The 18,406-nt window shown below is 44.0% G+C and overlaps 1 protein-coding gene across 4 annotated transcripts in view; it reads right to left on the bottom strand.

Annotated features, from left to right (window-relative positions):
* LOC143018935 (protein Aster-B-like) overlaps positions 1-18,406 on the bottom strand; it is a 146,636-nt gene that overhangs the window by 78,383 nt on the left and 49,847 nt on the right. The gene's annotated exons all lie outside the window — the stretch shown is intronic.

The following is an 18,406-nucleotide window of genomic DNA, read 5'->3' as shown; positions in this document are numbered from 1 at the left end:
ACAAAATCGGATACAGCTGACGCTCTTCCGACAATCTCTTCCATGACCCAGTCAGCAGTAAATCGCGTTTACGAGGCGCGAGTTGTCCAACCCGACTTGTCCGATTCTTGAACGTTAACCACGATGGTCTACAGTAGAATTCTTCCTCGGATTGGAGTAAGCGGCAGTGTTCTATCGATTCTGTCTGAATTCCTGAGACGTCATATTCTCCACGTTCGTGTGGATGGTATGCACAGTGAATGGCACAGTATTGGCTCGGGGGTTCCTTAGGGTAGTGTTCTTTGTCCACTGCTGTTTAACATTATACCGGCGACTTGTTCCACATAAGTGAGAACACAGTTTGGTTACACTGGTGACATTTCACTCACAACTATTTCCAAGTCTCTCGTCGAGCTGGGATTCTTAGAATACAGACCTCACTTGTATCTCTAAATGGTGAGCCGACAGACACATGACACTTAACACGTCCGATCCCAAGAGTTTGTTTTGCGACCTGACTTTGATAATCCACAGCATGGCGACCTTCCCCCCACCCCTCACCTCTCTCTCTCTCTCTCTAAACGACTCAAATTCACAGGAATACCATGAACTTGATCTCTTGGACGTCACATTTGACTATGCTGATATCTGAACGACATATTCAGTCCATGGTTGTTTCTGCTTTTCGTACGTTGGACAGCTTAACATGACCTTGATATCTTGGACGTCACATTTGATTATACTGATATCTGAACGACATGGTCGGTCCATGGTTGTTTCTGTTGTTCGCATGTTGGGTAGTTTAAGACAAGACTTGTAATATATTCCATGCCTGGTCCTCCGTTGCCTCACCTCACCTGAGGCTGGTTGGCCGTGTTCATCCATCTCGTTTTCTTTGTGATGGTGAAGTGTTGTAAGGGGTTATCACACTGAATTCCCAAGGGCTTCACCAGCGTCGACAGTTGAGAGTACGTTGGACTTAAAACGACTTCGGCTACAATATTTCAATTTTCCAATCTCCAAATATCAAATTATCTTTCCGCCATATATGGCAAAGCTGACACTTGAACTAAGATTGTAAACTTATACGAATGTTAAGACACTGTTGGAATGTTCTTAGAGAAATCTAGATTTCTGTAAAGGAAGTCATATTCTAGTTATTCAAATGGAGGCTGGAGGTAGGATGTCGGAGGAAAAAGAACCTAGTGTGATGACCCCTGCAGTCATCGTCGGAAGGTCAATATACTTTTTTTGCTGTACACTATATGGTGAAATCCTCTCCATTCGGGGTATAATTGGGTTCCGTGAGCCCTACAGAATTAAGAGGCTTGCGTCATCTGCATACAACTCTTGTTTCCAACTGATAAGGGTCTACGAAATAGTACCAAAACTGTCTCCCGTACATTTCTGTTGTTCTATAGAATTGATTAGACACTCGCACTTACACAGGAGATAGCAGTGGCTACACTGATTGCTCAAGGAATCTCATGACTAGACGTTGTCATTCATGTTTTTTTTTTATATAAATTCATATTCCACTATGTGATCATTCCAGCTTCTCAGTCACAACCTATTTCACGCTGGTCATTTCCATTTCTTATTTCTGTCTTCATTATATTCTTTTCTTTTATGATCCCGTCTACGTCCCACTTATCTGCCTCGTGCCGTCAAAGAACAATGCAACATGGGGTGGATTTCCTGCTAAATCTTGCGATATTTTATCAGCGCACTGACTTACACAAGATAACGACATGACGTCACACACCTCCCAGCAGTTAACGTATCGAATTCGATCGTGTGGGGTCCCAAAGGCTGAAAACGTCACCTGGTATGCATGGATAGTCGTGGTCGGTGGCAGTTACTGGATCGAACCGGAAATCTTTGTCCTCGCGAGGCGGGTTCGAAGCCCAATGCGCCACAGCTGCATGCTTGGACAAAGACTCGAACACATTCGTCGAGACCCGAAAAAGTGGGCCTGCCCACTTTTACCCCAGCAAAAGCCGTGATGGTGAGCCACACAACACTTCAGAGGCATCTGTAGCGATGAAATTAATCAACAATTTCGTTTGACGATTTTATTATATTGCCGGGGTAACACTCTTCTTATCGTCTATGCATCTAGCGTATGCAGCACTTCGATGCACACCCGCGCACGCACACATATGGTGTAGCGTGGTACTTTCAACGACAAAACCAGCGTCTCCCTAGGGAGTTTCATTGTTCTAGGACAAAGCTCACCGACCTTTCTTGACGACGTCCTTTGATAACAAAAGATTCTCGGCGTCTCAGGTCAAGAGCTCTACCTTGAACAATAGCTGCAGCTGCGTCTTGGGTCAACATCTGCACATTATCGGCCGACCGCTCAAACGAGGCGACCCAACTTCCAAATATTCCTCATATGACAACCCTTGTAACTATAATGTTTCTGGCAGCCCTCCGAGCCTCCCTGAGGGCTTGCCGTGTATGTAGTAGTTAGATCCGCACTAGAAGAATTAAAGCCAAGAACCCCGCCCGAGTTTCTTTCACCACCAATTCCAAATGTAGCGTACCACAACCTACACTCTTCCTTTCGAGAAGTTCAAAACACATCTCCATCAACCTACTCACGAATATCCGTATATTCATTTCGGTGCCACATTATTATCTTCAGCAAACTTGTGCTCCTTCAAAACACAATGAAATTCGTGGTCGTAAGTTATACGTGCTCAAACGCCATATCGTTCTTCACGGCACCAATTACAAACTAAGAACATAAGAATGAAGAAGACTGCAAGAGACCATGAGACCTACACTAGGCCGTTCCATGTCCATTACCACCTGTCACCCCCGCCCATAAAGTTGTTTAACCGTTTCTTAAAACAACTGATAGTTTCAGCGCTTACTACATGGTTACTAAGTCTGTTCCATTCGTAACCAACGAACATATATAAAAATAAACAAGAAATAAAAATGACAAACAGATACTTCATGTTATGTCAAAATACCATTTCCTCTGCGTGCTTTTCCCGAAGCCCTGGCAACAATCCCGAACAAACCCAAGATTCCTGTTCGGGACAGAAGGGGAGCATGGGGAAGCGAGGGGGGGGGGGGTGCTAGTGCGTCACAAAATTATGTAAACAGATCTTGTCCTCGAATTCTTGGGCAATGGAAGAAGACCAAGAAGAAGAATACAAGGATATCGACTTTGCACCTCGATCTCGTGGGTATATAAATAGATATAAAGGTACACACAAACGAATAACAAGAAACAAATAAACAACTACGTAACTAAAATAGATAAATAACGAGTATAAAATAAAGTTAGCTTTGCATGCCAAATTATTCACACAACCCTTTCCTTCCACCAAATCACATCGGGCATTACACAAGCCCGAAAATAATAATAATAATAATAATATTAATAATAAACAAAACCTTTTCTCTAAATATGAGCAGCATAAAGCCTCCAAAGTTGGCTTCATAGTTACCAAGCTATCCATTACATACCCTTTGGAGTGAGATATTTTCCCTCAGCTGAATAAAATCGTCTGCCAACAACCAAACGCTCTTGAATACAGAGATGATTCTCTTCGACATCCGTCTTGTAGTAACATTACAAAGACCGCGACCCTTGTCAATACTCCCAGTGTACATGTACTATTGAATAATGTTTACAATATAGTAGAGTATTGTATTACAAGAATACAAACAGTATTGTATTGTAAGAATACAAACTCACACCTACAAATACAATGAAAAAATCCATCACAATCAAACAATTTGTACTGGAAATTGGCCAGATGCAGGTTTAAAGAACATATAAAAATCATAAACTGATATCAGCAAATTAATACAAATTGTTACACGAGTGATGTATCCCGAACGACCAATTCTTAGAATTTCGAGATAAAAGTAATCTAATCAAAAGGATATGCACTTCACGCAAGGCTAACGGTTTTCATCCTATCTGAGTATCAGTGATGTATAACAATAACCTGCATATCAAGTCCAAGAAATAACACTTATCCTTGAGCAGTCGTGATATGATTTCTTAAATTTCATTCTCTATCAGACAATTTTATTCAAACATGGGAGCCAAATTAGTCCATTCTGTTGGAAGTGGTCCCTACAGCTGGATAAAATATCCAGGTATTACATTTTTTTAATAAAATAAAGTAAAACTAGTTAATAAAAAAAATAAACAAAGCAAACTACTATAAAGAATATATGTATGTACATGTATGTGTGTGTGTGTGTGTGTGTGTGTATATATATATATATATATATATATACATATATATAGAGATATTGGGACAAATTATGGGGAAGATAGAGGGGGAAGGGGAACACTCCTCTGAAGAAGCTATTTCAAGCGAAACCGGCCAGGAATAAACTCGATATTCAGATAAAGACCCGTGTGTCCCCCTCATATATATATATATATATATATACATATATATATATATGTATATATATATATATATGTATATTATAAACATATATGCATGTACACACAATCCAAAGACCGCGTCACCAATGCAAAGGAATTACTCAACGTCCCAATCATGCGGGCGGTCGGACTCTCCCTCTCCCTCCCCCTCTCGGGATCTACGCTGTTGAACTTATAAATAAACGTCCCAAATCCAAGTAATGCTGCTGCCGCTGTCGCAGGTTACATAAGCGACATCCACTGATGTTGCGAAACGAGGGTTAAACAATCTTGGAAAATTCGAAAAGGGGCACAGAAGAGCGCTCCGGAATGCGGGCCAAAGAAAACGAAAATTTATGTAAATACGGAAACTCGAGGGAGGCGGGGAAGCCGCAACAATATTATGCATACATACATTATATATATATATATATATATACACACACACACACACACACACACACACACACACACACACACACACACAACAATATTAATATTCTTGAGCACTTATTATCAATCATTAATTGTCCTTTCGTTTAACACGGCCAAAATAACTTTTTGTTAGTGTTAACCAACGCTTCCATCCCTGCACCCAATATCGCGCAGAGGCGAGTCACAGATGAGAGATTTAAGGAGGGTAGTAGAAAGGAGAGGCAGTAGAAGTAAAATGTGATCAGCCTCCCTCCCACCTTTCTCCCTTACCTCTCTCTCTCGCTCTCTCTTTCTCTATGTGCAGATTCTAGGAGATTCATGTCAATCTCAACATTGAAAAAAATACAAAACGTTTCTCGAATATGATTTACTCATGAAATAACAAGGATCATTTGATGAACATTTATCCATTATCACGAGAAAAACTAGTTTGCACTCGTTTCACATCTACAATATTAATGCACTTTGTGTTTTAGTAAGCAACTAATTTCAAACAGGCTGAAATAGAAAAAAAAAACAGAACCAAACAAACACAAGCTTCGCTTGTTAAGTATGAAAGTAAAAATCCGAAAAAAAATCCAGAGCTCAAACGTCCACTAATAATAAAACATACAAATACTTTACGGATGGGGATGACAGGTGGTAACAGACATGGAACTGCCTAATGGACCTTATGGTCTCTTGCAGTCTCCTTCATTCTTATGTTCTTAATTTGACAGGCGGTAACAGACATGGAACTGCCTAGTGTAGACCTTATGGTCTCTTGCAGTCTCCTTCATTCTTATGTTCTTAATTTGACACGCACGCACGCAAGCACACGCACAATTTTCCTACTACTAATTATTGTTATTATTGTTATTATTGTTATTATTTATCATTAAACCTCTACCGGCCGCTTTGGAACTGTCCAATTAAGATATGAATTAAAACCCTGAAAAGAAATACAATGATAACTTTTTTTTCGATACAACAAAGACCGGCTATGACAAAGGCCAACAAAGGCCTTCCGTATGGACACCACCATCTGGCCACAAACTTAGGCCAGAACCAAATGAATTTCAGTCCTGGAAACCTTGCAAACAAAATCACACATATGTACACACAAACACAAACTGTGTGTGTGTGTGTGTATATATATATATATATATATATATATATATATATACATATATATATATATATATAGTGTGTGTGTGTATTTGTGTGTGTGCGCGAACAAAGGAAACAATTCATCAGAGATAACAGGGCTTTTATCTTTAGGGACAATATATCGCAACAAATTCACAGAGGTAGTAAAGGCGGGAAGAAGGTTATAACGACCGTGGGATGGCAAAAGCCAAAAGTGGTCTCTGCATTGGTTTTCAAGTGGAGATTAGTCTCTAATCATAAAATGGTGTCGCCAATACCACAAACAGAGAGATAGAGAGATATAGCAAGACAGAGACAGATATATAGAAGAAGAGAGAGGAGAGAGCGAGAGGGGGAGAGAGGAAGAGAGGGGGAGAGAAGAAGAGAGAGAGAGAGAGAGAGAGAGAGAGAGAGAGAGAGAGAGGAAGAGAATGAGAGAGTGAGAGAATAAGAGAGGGAAAGAAAGACAAAAGAGAAAGAGACAGAGGGGGGAGGGGAGGAGGGAGAGGAAGAGAGGGAAAGAGAGAGAGAGAGAGAGAGAGAGGGGAGGGGGGAGAGGGAGGGGGGTAAGAAAGGGAGGAGGAGGGAAGAGGTGAGGACAGAGGCAGAATGAGAGAGTGGGGGAGAGATATAGAGTGGGAGAGAGAGGAAGAGCTGGGGCGAGCAAGGGCGGGAGAGTGAGGGATGGATGGAAAGAATGAGAGGGAGAGAATGAGTGAGAGGGAGAGAATGAGTGAGAGGGAGAGAATGAGTGAGAGGGAGAGAATGAGTGAGAGGGTGGGAGAGAATGGGTGAGAGGGTGGGAGAGAATGGGTGAGAGGGTGGGAGAGAATGAGTGAGAGGGTGGGAGAGAATGGGTGAGAGGGAGAATGAGTGTGAGGGGGAATGAGTGAGAGAAGGAATGAGTGAGAGGGAGGGAATGGGAGAGAGGGAGAGAATGAGTGAGAGGGAGAGAATGAGTGAGAGGGAGAGAATGAGTGAGAGGGAGAGAATGAGTGAGAGGGAGAGAATGATAGACAGAAATTGAGAATAAGAGGGAGAATGAGAGAGAATGCGAAATGGAGACAGAAATAGAGAACAAGAGATGCCAAGAGTGGCAAAAAGAACGACAAAGATGATACCCAGGCCACACAAGCCAGAACCCGTACCCCAGAGCCCTTATCTAAAGATTAACAAAAGCCCTCGAAACCACGACCCTGACGGACCTAATGAGGATGCGACCCGACCTGCCCGGCCCGAAGTCGCCGAGCGAAGGAACATCGCCAGGAATAGAAGACCCGAGTTCGGAATGACATAAGCAAGAACCGTGGGTGGAAATGGCGCAGATTCTCGAAGTGCCCGGGGGGATGGGGGGGGGGCGCCTTCGGGGCGCCCTCTGGCACCTCCTACTTGAAAGAAGGGAGAATTCCTGGTACGGATAGTGCCATCGTCCTGTACCCCTTACCCGCCTCCTTCTTTGGTGACGATCATCACGTACTCCACATATCTTCAGCTGAATATAACCATCTGGCGTTGCAAGGGGGTAACTGTCCAGGTAACAGAGCATTAACGTGATACGATAATGTATTGCGTCAACCAGAATGAATTATGTGAAGAGCTTCACAAGGGTCTTGTCAGAGCTTAACCCAAGTTTTCCACTTCAGGGCAATTCTTCTCCCTTCGGCACAGCGACATAAGACTGATTGAAGGGGTTTACGCTGAACGGGTTTAAACAATCTCAATTCACAATCCATCTCAAACAGACGCATCACGATTTCATTCAGCTCAAGTGCCAGCCAATGACTGGTTGATGAAACCAAACAATTTTCTCCAAAAGGATCACATAATATCTCTTAGCGTCTTCAACCTGTTAGTGGTATGCTTACATCTTGCATACCACCAAACGAGTCAATTCAGCAAAGAATGACCCATAGAGGGTCGAAGGGGTCTTACGACGACCAATACATTCATCTCAGAGAGGAGGAAGTGAGTTCCAGAGCCTCTCCGTGGAAGGTAAGAAAGACAACGTGCATTGGCTGACTGCAGCAAAAGGTCAGCGCACAGGAAAGACGGAAGGGGAGGTGCTCAGCTACCGAGTATTGAACAACAGTGACCATGAAAATAGCAATAAAACAAATAAATTATATATTGAATGAAATACACCAAAAAAATATATTAATAAAATATATACTATCGCGGCACACAGCGATATGCGTAGACTTGTTAAAAGAAAAAAAAAAAAAAAGAAAAAAAAAAAAAAAAAAAAAACGTTGATATGGCGCCTTGAACTATATTGCTCAGGGAATCTGAATTAGGCAAGTCGCCCCAAATATGAGATACGTACTCCATACAAGGCAGTACGAGTTTTCTCTATAGTACTCGTTCTTAACTTGGGGTACCTGTATCCCCAAGGGGGTACGAAACCTTAAACCTGGGGGTACGAGACATGAATATGATAGCCAGTGAAATGGTCCGTATATTTACCATGAGGAAGCACAATGTGCATTCATTGTATCCTACTGACATTTTCAATTTAAATAGAAAATTACCTGTGTTCAGTAATTGAATATATCTAATAATTTATCATCAAGGTTTGTATCACTAATCCTTTGCATATGTTTGCATTGTATTTGTATTGGATGGGGGTACGAGAAATGTATCTGAGATATCAAGGGGTACTAAGGGCACTGAAAAAGGTTAAGAACCATTGCTCTATAGGGTCACCAACCAAATCGTTGTTCGGAAGTTTTCAAGTCAGTAGACACCATACTCAATCTTTTCAAACAATAGTTGGAATAAGAGTTTTCCAACTGAGTAAGGAGACCAAAAATAACTAAGGTATTCGATGGAAATCGTCTTCGAAGAAAACTGTTCTACTGAATGGATAATTTGACAAATTAACGGTGGTATTGTTAAAAAAAAAATTCCTTGCATAAATCTTGTATAAATCCTTGGAAGGGAAAGATTTATATAAGTATTTTTTTAAGAATACAACCGTAAGATTTTTACGGTGGTATTTCAAAAAAATCCTTATAATTTTTTCCCTTCCATGGATTTATACAAGGAAATATATATATATATATTTTAAGAAAACCACCGTGAATTTGTTGGCGTTTGATGACGCTGAATTTTCTCTTCCTCCAAATCGGATCAAATTGAAATGTTAGAGATCACGAGACCAGAAGCGATCCTTGCAGAAAAAATGGATCTCAGCTTGGGAAGAACATCTGGAGAAGAACGTAGAAGAAGAAAAAATCATCAACATAAGAGTATATAGATGAAGATGCGTTGCCAAGGAGGACATTTATGAATAGGAAGAACAGAGTTGATGGTGGGAAAAACGATGGAGAGTTGACAATTGAACAGAACCCTATGGGACTCCAGAAGTTGACACAAACAGGTATGGAAAGCAGATAGTCTAGAACAGCTCTAGATAACTCACGAGATAATCAGAAATAAGGCAGAAATATACGTAAATATATGAACACGTGTGTCAATGTATTATGTGATCCCAGTTCGAGTCTCGTGCAGGGCTGAACGTTTCAGCATCGCTGCACTGCGAGCCGGCACTCTAACTCTGATGGGCAAGAATGTGTGTGTGTGTGTGTGTGTGTGTGTGTGTGTGTGTGTGTGTGTGTGTGTGTGTGTGTGTGTGTGTAAGTGCGCGCGCGCATGTATGTGTGTTCGCGTGCGCGCGTGTGTGTATGTGCGCGCGCGAGCGAGGTCAAAGCATCACCCATAGATCGGGGAATATAATTACGAGCTCTGAGCTCCCACTCGGAAGGATAAAAACTGTCAATCATAAGTCCAACACATGATCCAAGACCGTGGTGAGATACACACACACAAACATATTCTGGTTTCGATCTTAAAATTCTTTACAGCCAAGTACTGGACTGTGGAAGGCTGACCGGGTGGGGGGGGGGCGGAGGGGGGTTGTATTCTGACGTCGCATACCAGGGCCACTTTGGTCATCTGTGCAACATGTTGCATGGCGGCCGGCCCGCTCAACTTCCTTTCTCGCCTCGCCTCGCCAGCGAGCCAGCCAGACACTCCCCCTCTACTCACCCCCCCCATCCCTATGACGTCACACTGTCCAGACACTGCCCCGGGGCCAGGTCCAGGAAGTAATGTAATTTACAACGTTGTACAAAAAATAAATATAAAAAATAAAATAAAATAATAAATAAATAAAATAAAATAAAATTAGATTAAAAAATAAAATAAACGAATAATAAATAAAATAACAAAGAAAATTAACAAAATAAATAATAATAATAACAATAATAATAAAATAAAATATTAACCTTACCGTTATGGTTAGCGACTCGTACCTATACTCTACCAGCCGCCGGGCGATTTTATTCAACTAAGGGAAGCCCCCCCACCTCCCCTTTAAGTCTCCATTTTGCCACATTTTATTCGTACTTTATCCAACCTGTCGGCAGGTGAATTCATTCAGCTGGAGGTAACTCGTTATTCTGTCGTCTGAGATGGGATTCAAATCCCTCGATCAGCTAAAGACAAGTAGATAATAAATAAACAAATAGATAAATAAATAATCATAATAATAAATAAAATCAATTAACCTCATTAATAATATTAGGGTATCTGATCCTATCTCCCGCCAGCTGAAAGCGGTCTCGAAACATGAACAGGCAGCTAATGTTTGGTCGTGTATTGTTTTACCGGACTAATTTACCAGCGCTTCTTGCCATGCGGGCAATCTCGCTCCATTGCTCTCTGCGCTGAAGGAGTCCCGTCAGAGCTGAATAAAATCGTCTGACGTCAGCTGGAGGACCAGAACACGGAGTACCCCAAGGCGGGGAAAGAGGACAACCACACCACGCGGCTCACACTTGGGCCCCCGGACTGCCGCGGCAGAAACAAAAACTTGTATACCTTTCAGGGGGACGTAAAAACCGATTTCGACATTATGGGGGATCCCCCAAGAAATCAAATTCTACCGAAGTCAGCCCCCCCCCCCAATTCTCATAAAAAACAAAATAAAAATAAAAATAAAATAAATAAAAAAGTAAATAAATAAATAAACAAATAAAATAATAAAGACAATCCCACCTCAAAAAACAAAATAAATAAAAAATTAAATGAATAAATAAATGAATAGAACAAATAAATAAATGGTCAATAAGGACAATAATAAAATGAAAAATGTTTTCCAAAGTACAACGACGATGATGTCCAAGCCCTATGGTCGGCCCTCAACCTCCATCATGCATACACTCAATGACCCACAGAGCCCTGACGCCACTTATCGCGAACGGAAATGGGGGTAAGCATACGCCAGGAGGCGATTAATTGCAGCCCCGCCGGTCTCATGCCGTTAGGGAGCGAACAATGCTCTAAACAGCAGCCGTTGGGAATCGAACACAAACCTTCGTGCTCATGAGGCGGGACCCAAGCCAAACGTGCCACAGCGGCAGGATTTCATTTACTTAATCAGTTATCAATTTATTATTATCAATTATTTTTGTTAATTATTTCATCATTATTTTATTATTACTTTATTACCATTACTATTTAATTATTGTTATTTGTATCATTATTTTTACCACTAATAATGGCCGAGCGTGCTAGGGCGTCGTTACTTGCGGCAAAGGTCAAGGGGATGGCAGATCGAGTCCTGCCACCGGTGAAGTTGAACCAAGGGCATGGTTCATTAAATTCCACGCTACAAAGTCCTCTGTGAGGGTCACCGTCCTAGCCTTCCGACAGGCGGGAGTATCTGACGTTAAACCATATCATCATCATTATTATTATCAATTATTATTATTAATATAACTATCATTATTGTTATCAACTTTCTGGGGGGTACTGGTTGACCCCAGACTACTTTATTCACCTGGGGCCGAATTTATAAAAGATTCCAACTCTAATCTATAAAATAGATGCTAACCCTAATGGCGAAGATTTTACCTAAATCCCTATTATGCCGGTGACCTAAATGCTTATGTCTAGACATAACCACCTCGACATTATGGACAGCTGATTTAGGTCAAATCTCCTCCATTCTGAAGATTTATGTCTAGACTTAAGGGTTAGGATCTTTCATAAATTTGACCTCTGGTCCAAACGGTGGTATTTTACAGCCCGTTTTCTTTACACTGATATAACTCCTCCCCCACCCCGCCCCCAAGATGGCGACCTTTACTTAATTTCATTTGTTCAGTCCGGTAACACTTCACATTTCTCATTCTCTCTTGCCGCCAGTTGATTTTATTAAATCCAGGATTCGGTTCTGTGAGGATCATAGACAACACCTTGTTGAACTTTCGATGATTGTTAATTTGGGTAAGTCTGACTTTTTATGGCGTTCAAGTCACAAAGGAATTTATCATTCAAACCCAGGGATTGGAGTGTCCTCCTTCAATTTGTACCTGTATTCTGGCTGCCGCCAAGCGATTTTATTCATCCAAGGGAAGACGTTGTAAAAGGAGAATGGGGGAAATTTTTATATTAGGACGATGTATTTCCTTAGACTGACTGCCAGCTATTAGCCTGTTTTTTGTTTTGTTTTTGTTTTTTTGCAGAACGGTGGGACAGTAGAAGAATGTATTTTTTGTGGAGAACAGTCCCCAATCATAAATTTATATGACAGCTGCGTGACTCTGGTCCGTATGGATGCCAGTAAAGTCCCTACAATACTGGTATTATAAAAATTGTGCAGTAATGATCCAACCCTTTCATTTCGGGGGGGGGGGGGAGATCTGACAAATAAAATCTAAGCAAATAAAATCTAAAAAATCAAGTCAAAATGATTTAGATATTTTCAGCTAAATACATAAGTGAGAAAAGAAGAAGAGGGAAAAAAAAATCCATTCGATGACCAAGCAGCAGGAATTGCTTGGTCATCCCGTCTGTCGCCAGACGATTTCATTCAGTCTCATGACGCCATCTCGTCCTCTTTGGGCAATGTTTCCCAACTTATTATTATTTTTTTTTCAGGCGACCCCAACATGAACCGGATGATATCACCGCGACCCCGCTAATCTATTGTACGGATATAAAAGACAAAGTTAACATCACTGAATTTTATCATATCAACATTAATTTAAAAATCTAGCAGATATCTTGGCGTCCCCAGGGTTGAGAACAGGGGTTTTACGGGTCAACCGAAGACGTTGGGCATCATTATCTTATCTAACGAACTTCTGAAGATAGAAGGCCCCGGTTCTCTTACCGTCCTTCCGTTGGATGGAGAGGACCGCCCCCCTCCCTCCCCCTCACCCCCCTCTTCAACCCGAGGCAACTCCCCCCCACACCCATTCCCGTGAATAAAATATCCTGACACTGGACGGGACGATACGAATTCATGTCACTGGATCTACTACGCGTCTCTGGTGTCTTTATATACATTGTTCTAGCTGTCGTCAGGCGATTTTATTCATCCTCAGAGGATGGGGAGGGATGGACACGCCCCCTGGGGAGAATGGGGATATACGTGAATATCTGACATGTGACAGGACCGTACTTTGGCCCTGCACATTCGGATACCCTGACACGAGCGCTGTCCTTATTCGAACGCGATGACCTGACGTTAGCCAGAATAAACACACTAAAGAATGTCACCCATGGTTTTCGTTCAATGGAATAAAATCACAAACCCCCTAAGGCAGAACGCAGAGGATTCAGGGTCGATCGATCAGACTTGAGAAGGGAAACAAGAGACAGGTTTGAGGCAGATGTCACTTACCAGAAAGAAATAGCCAAAGCGTCAGCTGGCCACACATCAGCTGGTCTCAAGATGGTGCACACGTTTCGTCTGTCAACATTGCACCACACTGCCCGCGAAACACCGATTTTCCCGAAAACAAAACAAAACAAAAAAAACGACACTGAATCACCACCACCTCCACCTCCACTTGTCACTTCGAGTACATCAACAATCAGAAAAAGAAAAAAATTCCACGTGGTTCTCTTCCTGTCCACGTTCGCCTTTCCACTGCACGTGATCGAGGGCGGTGGTGGGAGGGAGGGGGGGAGGAGCTCGTAAAGCTTTTGGGGGCGTCGCTGCACGTGAACACGACCGGAGTGGGCGTGCACGGTGGGTGTGCACTGTGGGAACGCCCGGTAGAGTATGAGCGAGCGAGCGCGCAAGCGGGGTACGCTACGGGAGATGGGGGGGCAGGTAGGTTGGTTGGTAGGTAGTGGACCGCGCTGAACACCGCTGGCGGCCCGGGCCCCGCGCGGAGCGGCCCCGCGTCGCAAGGTTGTTGTCACGCACGACATGCGTCCGCCGAACTCCTTGCAAGGACAGACAAGGGCCCACGTGCTCGCGCGATTTGGGAGGGAGGGGGGAGTTGTTGTGATGGGACGCTGGAAGAGAGTGGGAGGGAGAAAAGAGGCAGACTGAGAACAATTGAAAGAATAGGAGAGGGAGAAAGAAGGAGAGAGAGGGAGAAAGAAGGAGAGAGAGGGAGAAAGAGAGAGAGAGAGAGAGAGAGAGAGAGAGAGAGAGAGAGAGAGAGAGAGGAGAAGGAGAGGTAGAGAGGATAGTAAGAGGGAGAGAAGAGAGGAGAGGAAGGGGAGAGAGAGAGGGAAGAGACAGGAAGGAGAGAGAGAGAAGGGGACAGAGAGGAGAGAGAGGGGGAGCGAGAGAGAAAAAGTAGAGAGAAAGCGGGAGAGAAAGAGAGGAATAGATAAAGAGAGAGAGAGAGAGAGAGAGAGAGAGAGAGAGAAGAGAGAGAGGATAGGGAGAGAGGAGAGGAAGAGAGAGGAGAGAGGGAGGAGAGGAAGAGAGAGGAGAGAGGGAGGAGAGGAAGAGAGGAGAGAGGGAGGAGAGGAAGAGAGGAGAGAGGGAGGAGAGGAAGAGAGAGGAGAGAGGGAGGAGAGGAAGAGAGGAGAGAGGGAGGAGAGGATGTAGAGAGAGGAGAGAGGGAGGAGAGGATGTAGAGAGAGGAGAGAGGGAGGAGAGGATGTAGAGAGAGGAGAGAGGGAGGAGAGGATGTAGAGAGAGGAGAGAGGGGAGAGAGGGAGGAGAGGAAGAGAGAGGAGAGAGGGAGGAGAGGAAGGGGAAAGAGAGGAAGGAGAGGAAGGGGAAAGAGAGGGAGGAGAGGAAGGGGAAAGAGAGGAAGGAGAGGAAGGGGAAAGAGAGGGAGGAGAGGAAGGGGAAAGAGAGGGAGGAGAGGAAGGGGAAAGAGAGGGAGGAGAGGAAGGGGAAAGAGAGGAAGGAAAGGAAGGGGAAAGAGAGGAAGGAGAGAGATAGGAGAAGAAGGGGACAGAGAGGGAGGAGGGAAGGAAGAGAGAGGAGGGAGGAGAGAGATAGGAGAAGAAGGAGACAGAGAGGGAGGAGGGAGGGAAGAGAGAGAGAGAGGAGAGAGAGAGGAGAGAGAGGAGAGAGAGGAGAGAGAGAGAGAGAGGAAAGGAGAGAGGAGAGGAAAGGAGAGAGGAGAGGAAAGGAGAGAGGAGAGAAAGGAGAGAGAGGAGAGAAAGAGGAGAGAGGAGAGAGAGAGAGGAGAGGAAGGGGAGAGAAAAAGAGAGAGAGAAAGAGGAGAGAGGAGAGGAAGGGGAGAGAAAGAGAGAGAGAGAGGAAGGAAAGAGAGAGAGAGAGAGAGAGAGAAAGAGAGAGAGAGGGAGAGAGAGAGAGGGAGGGGGGGACGAGAGAGAGGGAAAAGAGAAAGGAAAAGAAAGGAAGAGAGAGAGAAGGGGGGAGGGGAGAGTGAGAGAGAGAAGGGAGAAAAGAGAGGAGAGTAGAGGAGAGGGAAGAGACAGGAGAGGGGAGAAGAGGAGGGAGAGGAGAGGAGAGAAAAGGAGAGAAGAGGAGAGATGGGGAGAAGAGGAGAGGTGGGGAGGAGAGGAGAGGTGGGGAGGAGAGGAGAGGTGGGGAGGAGAGGAGAGGTGGGGAGGAGAGGAAAGAGGGGATAGGGTGAGAGGAAAGAGGGGATAGGGTGAGAGGAAAGAGGGGATAGGGGGAGAGGAAAGAATGGGAATAGGGGGAGAGGAAAGAGAGGGGATAGGGGGAGAGGAAAGAGAGAGAGGAGAGAAAACGAGAGGATAGAGAAAAGAGAGGAGACATGAGGAGAGACAAACAGATAGATACCAACCTTCACTGACGTCACACATAAGTTGCCAACACTTCTGGAATGGAGGAACAAGGTGGAGGGGGGGTGCGGTGATGAACAATAGGGGGGAAGTGAAAGGGGGGTGAGGGGGAGGGGGCGGTGATGAACAATAGGGGGGAAGTGAAAGGGGGTGAGGGGGAGGGGGCGGTGATGAAGAAGAGGGGAGAAGTGAAAGGGGGGGTGAGGGGAAGGGGGCTCAGATCCTAAGAACCTGCCCCATGCCCCATGAATATATGTATATACATATATATATTTTTACATACCATCGCATGCTCGATCTTTCCTCACTCTCCCGCCATAATGCGCTGACCTCCAACCCTCCCTCACCGTGACCCTTAGCCGCACATTTTACTTACATATTTCCTCCCCCCTTCCCTTCTCTACTTCTCGTAATTCTATTTGTTTTTTCATCTTCTTGAATGAATTATATTCGTTCTTCATCAGGAGAGATTACTCTCTAGAAACAGGAGGGAGGGAGAGAGAGCGGGGGGAGGAGAGAGAGGGAGGGAGAGAGAGGGAGGGAGAGAGAGAGAGAGAGAGAGAGAGAGAGAGAGAGAGAGAGGGAGAGAGGAGGGAGAGAGGAGGGAGAGAGGAGGAGGGAGAGAGGAGGAGGGAGAGAGGAGGAGGGAGAGAGGAGGGGGAGGGAGAGAGGAGGGGGAGAGAGAGGAGGGGGAGAGAGAGGAAGGGAGGGAAGGAGAAAGAGTGAGAGTGCTCTCCTTAGGGGACCGACAATCCAGCTCATCGAACGAAGAGGATGCAAAGATTTCCTCACTGGAACAACAACAACAACAACAAACAGCTGATCGCTGAGGGGGGGGGGCGGAGGCGCCTTCCAAAGACCAGCAGCAAGGTTGAACCTTCAGATTTTTTTTTTTCATACAACTGTTACCACCTACTCAGTTGGTGTTAATGCAGCTCCAGTAGACGACGACCACCAACTACGCTGACATTACAAACCAGGCTGACGGTAGCCTACAGACCATCACCCCTTTTCCGAAAACCCCCTTCTTCGGGTTCGTATTTCGGGCGTCGCCACCAGTTCCCCCTTAAAATTATCACATCCACTTAGGTAATGCCTGCACCCGGCATTATGCAATTGGCCAGTCGCGCGCGCGTGCCATCTCGTTGGCCACATAGCGACGGGCTCTCTTCGCCTTGGTGCGCTTGCGCTGCACCTCGAGTACTGTTCACAAGTCCTCTTGCCCAACAGCCGGCGGACACCGACACCACATGACCCACGGGTCCTTTCACCACCGGCGGTCCATGCCCCCCCCCTCCCCCGGCCAACTTATGTCTGCAATGGAGACCAGGTGAGGTGGCGTAAACAATATACGTTAATAAAAAAATAAACAAGTAAGCAAATGATAAATGATAATAATAATAATAATAATAATAATAATAATAATAATAATTATAATAAAGAATAAATAAAAATGTATTTCGTAGACTGATATTGTAGAGGTTATCAAAACTTAGTCAAACTTGTACATGAAAAAAACATAGCTTCGCAACAAAATTACATAACATTACTACTACTGCTGCTACTACTACTACTATAATAGTAATAATGATAATTATAATAAAAACATTCAGATGTCTAACAGAACTTCTAATCTCTTCTTTGGAACACATTATCACCTCAGCAGAATCTTATTCAAATCTGTCGCAAAGCGATTTTATTCACCTTTCGGATGGCGCCACCCCCCTCCCCCCCTTGACACATTCAGCAGGAACGCGGTTTACTCACTCGTTCTGTTCCGTCTGTCGCCAAGGCGGTTCTGACTACCTTGCCCTCGTAAGCCGTTCGGGGGCGAGGTATCGATTGTGGTCGAGGTTGTTAGCAATATTAAAAACAGCTGGAGTAACTGGCACAACTTCAGAAAGGGGAGCAATAGCCTCAAAACAAACCCCCTAAAAAAAAAAAAAAAAAAAAAAAAAAAAAAAAAAAAATTAACAAATATTAAATAAAAAAAAATATACATGTCGAGGTCATTGAATTTTTTTTTTCTAAACAGTGACTTTCAAAACATCTGTCAGATATATTATGAACAAAACGGTTTTCACCTCCCCGGCTCAGCAATAAGGTCATCCACCACAAGGGCGATAATTTCTGGTTCAGAAGATCGGTCGGGTCAAATGCTTTCGGGTGGTCAAGGCCGCCACTAGTTCATTCGAGGAACTGTTGCCTGGCGAGGTTTCTCATGCCTGGCACCTTTTCTTCGACCCTGGCACTCTGATCAATCTATGCCCTGAATCAAGCTACGTTTTTCTTATTTATGTGTGTATTCATCTATCTATTCATTTATTTATTGGCATTTTCTCTTAGAGGGATTCCCCGACTTGACCCTTTATTCTTTTCGCAGTTAAATGATTTACTTCACAAGGGAACAACACT

Source organism: Oratosquilla oratoria, chromosome 36, assembly GCF_046742065.1.
Source record: "Oratosquilla oratoria isolate Oo_2021 chromosome 36, ASM4674206v1, whole genome shotgun sequence".
NCBI classification, from domain to species: domain Eukaryota; kingdom Metazoa; phylum Arthropoda; class Malacostraca; order Stomatopoda; family Squillidae; genus Oratosquilla; species Oratosquilla oratoria.
This window is presented reverse-complemented; position numbering and strand designations above follow the sequence as displayed.